The following is a 10,172-nucleotide window of genomic DNA, read 5'->3' as shown; positions in this document are numbered from 1 at the left end:
TGAGCAATTGATGATCTATTTCACAATCTGCTCCTGGCCTTGTTTTGACTGATGATATAGAATTTTTTATGGTCTCTTTCTTCAGATGTAGTCAATTTGATTTATATGCATTCCATATGTTGAGTTCCATGTGCATAGTTGTCTCTTAAGCTGTCTAAGCAAGGTATTTGAAATGAACAAGTCATTGAATTTGCAGAATTCTATCATGCGATCTCTAGCATCAATACCATATTTCCCAACTATTGATCCTTCCTCTTTGTATATTGATCATTACTTTGAGAGCAAAGTAATGATCAATATACCTTGATTGCATGTTTGATTAATTTCAGATTGAAAAAGTTGGTAGAATTCTTCTATTTCATCCTCACTGCCTTTATTGGTTGGTGCATAAATTTGAGTAATAGCAATATTATCTGGTATTCCCTGTAGGCGTATGGATATTATCCCATCACAGACAGTTTTGTACCTCATGACTTATCTGGATCTGTTCTTTTTGACAATGAATGCAACAGTATTCCTCTTCAATTTATCTTTCCCATTATAGTAAACCATATGGTCGTCAGATTCAAAATGGCCAATACCAGTCTGTTTCAGCTTACTAATGCCTAAGATATTGATGTTTATGTGTTCCATTTCATTTTTGACAATTTCTAATTTTACTAGAGTCATACTTCGTACATTCCCTGTTCTTAATATTAATGGATGTTTACAGCTGTTTCTCTTCATTTTGAGTTTTGCCCCACCAGCCAATTAAACTCACGGGCTTTACTCCATTGCATCATCACGGTTAACTCTACTTTGAGGAGGCAGCTCTTTTCCAGTTGAATTGTGTGACTTCCAACCCAAGGGGCTCATTTTCTGGCACTATATCTGACAGTGTTTCTCTGCTATTCATAAGGTTTTCAGTGACTAGATAATTGGAAGTAGTTCGTCACTCCTTCTTCCTAGTCTGCCTTTGTCTGGAAGCTCATCTGAAACCTGCTCACCATGGTTGATCCTGCTGTTATTAAAAATACTGGTGGCATAGCTTCCAGAATCACAGCAACTCACACGCCATCACAGTATGACAAACTGACAGGTGAATGGTGGTCATTCCCAATAGTTTCTTTTAATTGAGGAGTTTAAATGAATAATTTGCTTCACAGTAGATAATATTTCATTCCCACTGTTTTCTTTCAATTTAAGAGTTTAAATGGCAATCTGTTTACAAGGAGTTTCAAAAAATTTGAGGGAAAATTCCATTGTCTTGCTATTCCATTTTTACAAAGCCTTTTGAAGTCTGCTTGTATGTGCACACACTAACATTCTTACAAACAAAAGTTTTATTTTTTTTGTGTGGCTCATTCTTATCTATTAATATTTTATGGATAAAAAATTGTTATATATCTTTCAAAACTTGACCCTAAAAGTCCAAAGATAGTAGATAACTTGCCAAAATTCATGGATCCATTTCTAGATGCAGGACCAAAGTCCATTGGTCTAATGTGTAAAATCTATTTTCTTCATGTAAAGCCTGACTCAAATTATTAATGATCCCTTACATAGTACTTTCAACCCTACAGAATACAGGTTTCAGTGCATTGCTCTTAAGGTCATCCTGATAATAGAAAATAAACAGCTGACTCCCAAAAGTACTCCATGGAAAATATCTCATTGATTCATTCACTCATGTCTTCACTCAGTATGTCTCGTAGATTCAAATATGTATTGTACATTCAAACTGATTGATTATAAGATTTCCTGGATAAAGTATTATTCTTTTATATTTTTACTTGATATTGAAATATTTCACCAAATTTTAAATCTGAAGTTCAGCCTCAGACTAGATTATTCCTTTAAGATATGATCCAACTATCTACTCAGTATTGTGACAAAGAGCTCCATAACTGCATTCATCACAAATCCTTGTATTCCTTTTCTATTAAGAGAATTACCCTATGATATCTCATACTCAGAAATACAAGGGATAGTATTGTTTACCACATTGTCCTCAATTTACCTATTAACTTTATAACCCATTTTCACTTATAAGTTATTATGTACTTGTACATAGTGCATACAAATATCTTCACCATAGCCTTACCAGTTTATTTATAAAATCCTAATCATTTTTCATTTAGTAAATTGCAGCAAACTCCTCTGTCTCACTCTCTCAAGGTTTGATGTCACAAATTCTATCTGAAGATTGTAACCAAAACATGTCTGTATTCACAGTTCTTTTCCTAATATTCCCTTCTGTCTTATATTAGTAAGTTACAACATAAGAAAAACTTTCTTACCAGTGCTAATTCTTACCATAATGATGCGTAAATTGTAGTTGCATTAGCAGAAAGGCAAAACACAAGAATGAAGAAAAAACAAACCATATTAAGTCACTTATTTCCAGAAAATAACTGAATTTTTCTATATCATGTAAAAAATATTTCTAAAATTTTGGTGGTAAGTCTATGTAAATGGAGATAAAGGAAGAACTGTCTCTGATCCCAACCACACTTAAACACTGTTCAGTTATTTTGTCTCCAGAGTCAGGATTCTAAATCTCTGCCTCCATGGACTTAATACTTTGTGGTGCCCCAGATAATGAAGAGTAAATATTTCTACCTACATGAGCTTGTTCCAACACACAGATGTGGGAGCCAGGAGTCTTGTTGGAGTTACGTCTCTTGTGTTTCTGTCATAGACTGAGTAAACACATAGAGGAGCAAATCTATACTCTGATCTCTGTGGATTTCCTCATTTACTGAATTTCTTCACTCAGAACTCTCCAGATAAGCAGCTCTGATGTGCATAGAAAAAGTAGATATATTATCATGTTCCATTGCTCACAATCAGAAGCATTATCTTCATATTCTTGAATGCCAAGGAATAGTTTTATTTCAGGAATCTTTTACACTCAGTTTCTTTCTCCTCATTTAGTAAATAAAATTGTTTCCTTTTAGGTAGTCTCTAGAAAATTCATATTATCAAGAAATCTCTCTGGTCTCTAGCACCTCATAATGAAAGAAAGATAAAGAAAGGAAGGAAGAAAGAAAATCAAGTTATGCGTGAAACCCCCTTCTGTGTATCTGTCTACCTATATACACACATATGTATATCCATGCATCTCCTAGATGATTGTCCTCTTTTTTCACAGACCTTCTAATTTACCAAGCATGGTTTACTATGCAGGGAATGACAAACTGAAAAGGAATAGTGTTGCATTCATCGTCGAAAAGAACATATCCAGATCAATCATGAGGTACAATGCTGTAAGTGATAGGATATGCCTTTGAGTTGTGGTGTTGGAGGAGAATACTAAAAGTGACATGGACTGCCAAAAGAACCAATAGATCTGTTTTGGAAGAAGTGCAGCCAGAACGCTCCTTGGAGGCCAGAATGGCTAAGGTTCGTCTCTCATACTTTGGACATATTGTCAGAAGGGAACAATTGCTGGAGAAGGATGTCATGCTGGGTAAGATGGAGGGTCAGAGAAAAAGAGGAAGACCCCCAACGAGATGGATCGGTAAGGTGGCATCACTGATGGCGTCAAGTGTGACAGCGGTAGTGAGGTTGGCCCAGGATCAGACATTGTTTCGTTCTGCTGTGCATGGGGTCGCTATGAGTTGGTTCCGACTCGATGGCACCTGACAACAACAACAAAGTGCCACTGAGTTGTTTCTAACACATAGTAACTCTTTATAGGGTTTCTGAGGAGTGACTTGAACTGCCAACCTTGAGATTCTATATGTATATAGATTCCTTAAATATTGTGACTTGAAACTTTATTTATTTCTTCTGGTGAGCTTGAATTACCAACTTTGGGGTTTTATTTGTATGTAGATTCGTTAAATATTGTAACTTGAGACTTCATTTATTTCTTCAGTTCCTTCAGCTTGAAAAATGCTGAGCTTGTTCTTTGCTTTTAGTTTTATAACTCTATGTCTTTGCGCAATTCATTACAATATTCTACTTTATCTTCTTGAGCTGCCTTTTGATGTCATTTGTTAGCTCTCATGTCATCATTTCTTTTACCTGTCTGGGAAGATAGATCTGGGAGAAAGATCTGGCAATTTGCTTCCATAAAGATTTGCAACTTAGAAGTCCTGGAGGGTAATTATATTTTGCCCTAAAATGTCACTATGAGATGGAATTTACTTAATGGTAGTTGGTGTGCTTTTTGATTGTAGAAAAAATATGACTGTTTTAAGTGATGTTGAGTTGGCCCAAACTCATAGTTATCTGAGAAGGTGATGGGGGCATTGAACCACCATCTTTGAAATTAGCTGTTTTGTTCTTATACTACAGTACCTTACCAGGACTCAAAATATATGCATGTTGTTGTTCTTAAATGCCGTTGAGTTGGTTCCAACCCATAGTGACCCTGTACAGGGTTTCTGAGGCTATAAATCTTTATGGGAGCAGAAAGCCTCATCTTTCTCCCATGGAGTGACTGGTAGTTTCGAACTGCTGACCTTAAGGTTTGCAGTCTGATTCATAACCACTATGCTACCAGAGCTCCTTAAACTATATATGCATAAATACATTTAAATACCATCCCAATGTTCTACCCTAGTCATTGAAAAAACTTAATGTCTAGGGCATTATCTTCCTGGGGGTGTCTATACATATTTGGAAACTTGGAAGGAGGGAAAATGAATGATCTTAGAGAAGCCTTTCTTCCTTTGCAGCTGTCCCTTCACAGAGGATATTTCTTACCCTTCAGGTGAGCTAGACACTGACTAGACTGATGACATTGTATTTAGTATTGACAAACATTAAAAAAAACCAACCCAACAATCTGTTTCTGTGAAGTAGAATCTGACAATGATTCTTTCTATTCACCTTTCAATTAGTAGAAATTTTATTATGTTTACATTAGACTATGTCCTGTAAGTATTCTAATTTGTAAGTGTTGGTAATCATGTCCCTGCATTCACTTCAGGTATTTATAGATTCCCTTAATCTTTTTCTCTTGAAAATGCTTTTTAAAAAACTTCCCCCAGGTCTTAAGTGTGGGATCAGCACTGGACTGTGAACCATAAGGTCAGTGGTACAAACCCACCAGCTGTTTCTCAGAAACCCTGTACAGGGTCACGATGGGTCAGAATTGATTGACAGAATTTTACAACAACAAACCTTGGGATGAATGTTTGGACTAGCTAACTCTCACAAGAAAAAGGAGGGAGCTAAGAGTACCCTGTAAAGATGGTTGTGCAGATGGAAAATCTGAGAGTGCTCTATCCTTACTCAGTTCTTCATATCTGGAGCACTTTCCATGGATGATGAAGGAAAGTGACCAAGAGTTTGGTACTTGTTTGCTGACACCCAGACAAGTCTGGTGAAGTAGGAAAGTATTCAGTAAAAATCTGAAGCACATAAATAATTGCTAGTTCCCTACATCAGTATCCTGGAAATGTTCTGAGGGTCCCTATGGAAATGTTTTCTCTATGGCACTTAGGCAAGAAAGATTTACTGAGCTCTGTGCTCTGTGACATTTCATGTGCAACATGGTTTCAGTATAAGAGCCTGAAGTAATCAAAGCCCCAAACATGCCATATGCTTCCTTCTTCTTTAGATTTAGTAGAGTGCCCTAAGTACTGTACTTTTGGTTCTCATTTTGTGAACTTGGCTCTGGTGATCTTTTGTGAACTCTTGAGGACAGGAAAAACAAGAGACTGAGAATTTAAGACAATCTTGTCTCATCATTTTGCAGATTCAAAGGAGCCCGAGAATGAGTATTATAAGTACCAATGGGACAAGGATTGGGACAAATCTTCTGCTTATTGATGAACTTAAAATTATATTTCAGGTAACAAAATTACCTTCCTTTATTTCTTTTTTTCACTGTAGCATTTCATGTACCAATGATACAATTCTATAAACTATCTTTATTTATCAAAGGTTTCTTTGTGAATTCTCACCTTAAAACTAATTAGATACCAGTTGTTTAATACATTCTAGAAAGCTCTAGAATGACATTTCATCTGGGACTTTACACCATGCTAAGCGCATCAAGCAGAAAACTTAACATTTCAGCAACAATTCTTCTTTAACAAGCTGATGTGGAAAGATGGTTTGTGGAAAATTCTGTAAGAACTCAATGTTTTTAACAGACATCTTCTTTTGATGTTAAGATTAAGCTGAAGGAAAAAAGGAAGACTAGTGTCTTGACCTCAAGGTTGGTTTGAACTGCAAGGTCAGTGGTTCAAACTCACCAGCCACTCTTCAGAAACCCTATAGAGGGTCACTGTGAATCAGAACTGACTCAATGGCACACAACAACAACAACAACAAAAGTATCTTAAGGTGATTCATGAGTTTTAGATATTCTCACCAGTCAACTGAGATGACATTGGAGTGAAGACTCATTTTTCCTAAGAACGCAGTAACTGATAGATTAGAAACATGCATTAAACTAGTGAACAAATCCTTGTTGCCATTGTTGTTAGGTGTCATCAAGACACTTCCGACTCATAGCAACCAAACGTACAACAGAATGAAACACTGACCAATCCTGCTCCAACCTCACAACTTTTGTTATGTTTGAGGCCATTACTGTTGTCACTGTGTCAATGTCTCCTGTTGGGGAGGTCTTTTTGTTAACCCTCTACTTTTCCAAGTATGATGTCCTTCTGCAGAGACTGGTTCCTCTAGACTACATGCTGAAAGAATGTGAAACAGAGTCTCATCATCATCTCTTCTAAGGAGCATCTGGTTGTACTCCTTCCAAGATAGAATTGTTGTTTTTTCTAGCTGTCCCTGGTACTTTCAGTATTCTTCTACATTGTAATTCCATCACTTACCTGCCAACTTGCACTGTGGTGACTTGTATGATGTTGTGATGCTGCAAGATATGCTTACTGATAATTTAAATACCAGCAGGATCACCCATAGTGGACAGGTTTCAGTAATGCTTAGCCTGAGACAATCTAGGAAGAAGGAGAGGCAGGATGCTTCTGAATGGTTAACCAGGGAAAACTTTATGAATAATAGCAGAATATTTTCAGAAATAGTGATGGAAGATGAGCCCCTCAGGTTGGAAGTTACTCAAAACATGACAGAGGAAAAGCTGCCTCCTCAGAGTAGATTTGACCATAATGATGTAATGGAACAAAGCTTTAGGACCTTCATTTGCCAACAGAGTACAATTCAAAATGAGGAAAAACAGTTGCAAACATCTATTAATGATCAGCAGAAAATTGAATGTATGAAGTATGAATCTCAGAGATTTAGATGTTGTCAAAAATGAAATGGGATAAATAAAGACTAATATCTTAGACAATAGTGAGCTGAAATGAACTGGTACTAGCCAGTCTGTATCTGGCAATTATATGGATTACTATGCTGGGAATGACAAATTCCTAAGGAAGGTGTTGCTTTCAAGGTCAAAAAGAACATTTCAAGATCTATCTTGAATTAAAATGCTATGTGTGATAGGATAATATCTTTAGGTCTATAAGAAAGACCAGCTAATGACATTCTTATACGAATTATGCACCAACCACTAAAGCTAGTAATAATGAAACTGAAAGAGTCAACCAACATTTTTAATCTGACCATGATCAAATATAAAATCAAGATGTATTGAAGGTGAAAACAAAGAGGAAGGAGATCCTGAATTTTGTTCTTGGTGGTAGAAAAGCTAAAATGATGGAAGAAATGAGAAAGTAAAGTAGCTAAATAGGGAATTTCAAAGGGGTGCTCGAGAAGACAATATTATTAATATCAAATGCAGCTAAAATTTTGCTGAAGATAATTCAAAAGCAATTGCAACAATACATCATCAGGGATCTGGCAAAAAGTCAAGATGGATTCAGAAGAGGATGTGAAACTGGAGATATCAAGCTGATGTCAGATGGATCTTGGCTGAAAGCAGACACTACCCGAAATATGTTTGCCTGTACTTTATAAACAATGCAAATACTTTTGCCTGTGTGAATCATGATAATCTATGGATAACATTGCAAAGAGTAAGTATTCCAAGCACTTCATTGTGCTCTTGAGGAACCTGTACATAGACTAAGATGTAGTTGTTAGGACACAAAAGGGAGGTATTGTATGGCTAAAAAGGGTGAAGTGGATCAGATTTACAAAGCCAATTATAGTTTACAGAAGGTCTTGATTGGCAACTTAGCATACAGTTTCATTTCAGTTGTATACCAACTTTTGTTCTACGATGAATTTCTATACTCTTGCTTTATAACATTTCTTTTATTACAATAACTTCAGAACTTCACAGCAATATTCTTAGTTATTTTTGGCCTTGTTATCCCATGTAAATTTAGAATTAATTTTCAATATCTTGATAACAATTTTCTGAGAAAATTGATTTAGAGATTTAGAGATCAATGCAAGTATGACTGAGAATTCTATAACTTCTAATGTTTCGATTAATGAACATGATATATATCTCCATTTATTTAACATTTCAAAATAGATTCCAGCTACTTCATAATTTATACATTTCGTATTATTGTTAGATTTAATCTTAATTACTTTATATGTTTTGCAGTTAATAGAATAACTATTTTTAATGACTTATTCTAACTTTTTTAGATATAACTATGCAATTGATATTAATATCATAAATCACTTAAAAAAATTCTTACATTATTTCAAATTTTTCTAGAAGCCATTTTGAATTTTCTACTCAGAAAAACTATAGACTTCTGGTTCTGGTGGAAGCTGAGGCAGAGTCAGGTAGGATAGGCTCCATGGGGGAGGGACTGAAAACCCAGAGAAGCTGCTTTCACAGAACAGTCCCAGAGTTCTGGATCTAGCATAATGTGCAGGGTGTTAGTTTTCCGCACATGCCAGTGAAAAAAATCACTGTATAAAGGAAAATACTGCCATTTGGGAATTGAGACATGAGACTCCCTCTGCAGCCACCATGCCTGGGTAGAGTTCAGAGCACAAGATTACAGCCAGACCAGCACAGGGAACCAGTGTTAAAAGTGGTGCAGTGACATTTGCAAAAGGAGGTGCAGGGGATTCTACACATTTTTTCCTCCTCTTCCGTGCTGTGCCTTCATTGTCTAGCCTGGACGCCTTCAGGTGTGTGTGTGTACACCCTTCCACCCCCAAAGTCCAGCATTGAGCCCACAGTTTTTCCCATGGCACAGAGAGAAAGAGCCCTATCAGTCCCTAAGGTGAATTCTTTGGCGGCTGCTAATGATGTCAGCCTCTGGGCTGCAGTCATAAAATTAACTTGTACAATATACTCTGCAATATACAGTAAGAAAAAAGCAGGTCTGTCAGGCCTGACAGACAAACCATATGAACAATCTGTAAAATCCTAACATAAAAGGACATAACTATATTGAGAATTACACTGTGCACACACAGATACCTAACTGACCTTCAGAGACAAAAATAGTAGACAATCTTTCTCCCATTAACTTCCAATATCTATCTATGCACATCTATGGTGGTGATTAGAGGAGAGGTCTGAGTGACAGCACACTCCCACCCACTGCTGGAGGCTTCTATGGTGTACATACATTGCCTGTGTTGCAAGGTGACTGGACAGTCTGCCACAGTTTTATTTTTGTTTCAAAGAGGTGGATTCTGTATCTCATTTTAAATTGCTTCTGCTTTTGGTCCTTTTTATCACTCATTTTTCCTGGAGGTGAGAGCTTTTTCTTCTTACATTGCCTGGAAGAGACACAATTATGGCCATATAGCCAAGTTACAAGCATACGCCATAATATTCCACCATTGAGACAAGAGCCAATAATAGCTGCTAAGCCTTACACATGAAAAGGGAAGCCTTTCTCCTGATCGTATCCACCAAGAGACACCCAGTAAGCTTAATAACACATCAACAAACATCCATTTAAGAATTTAAAGACCAACATAAGTACTAGAAATTACCCCAAAAACACAACAAAAGATCTCAAAACATGTCCAAAAACAGAAAAGAGTAACTGAGACAAATGAGCTGGAGACAGACAAAGGCTCTACAGAAGAGGAAGAGCAGGTTTTGGATTTGTCTGAGAATGAATTCAGAAGAATGATATGGAAACAAATTCAAATGCTCCAAAAAGGGGTGCAGGACAAAAAGGAAGAAGTCAAGAAAGTATTACAAGAGCAATCAAACAAAATCGATACAGCATTGGAAACAATTCAAAATCTGCAAAAAGATGTCCAGATGATTAATAATGAAATATCAGAAATGGACAATACACTGAAAG

Source organism: Chrysochloris asiatica, unplaced genomic scaffold, assembly GCF_000296735.1.
Source record: "Chrysochloris asiatica unplaced genomic scaffold, ChrAsi1.0 scaffold00381, whole genome shotgun sequence".
Lineage (NCBI taxonomy): Eukaryota > Metazoa > Chordata > Mammalia > Afrosoricida > Chrysochloridae > Chrysochloris > Chrysochloris asiatica.
Note: the sequence above shows the minus strand (reverse complement) of the source record.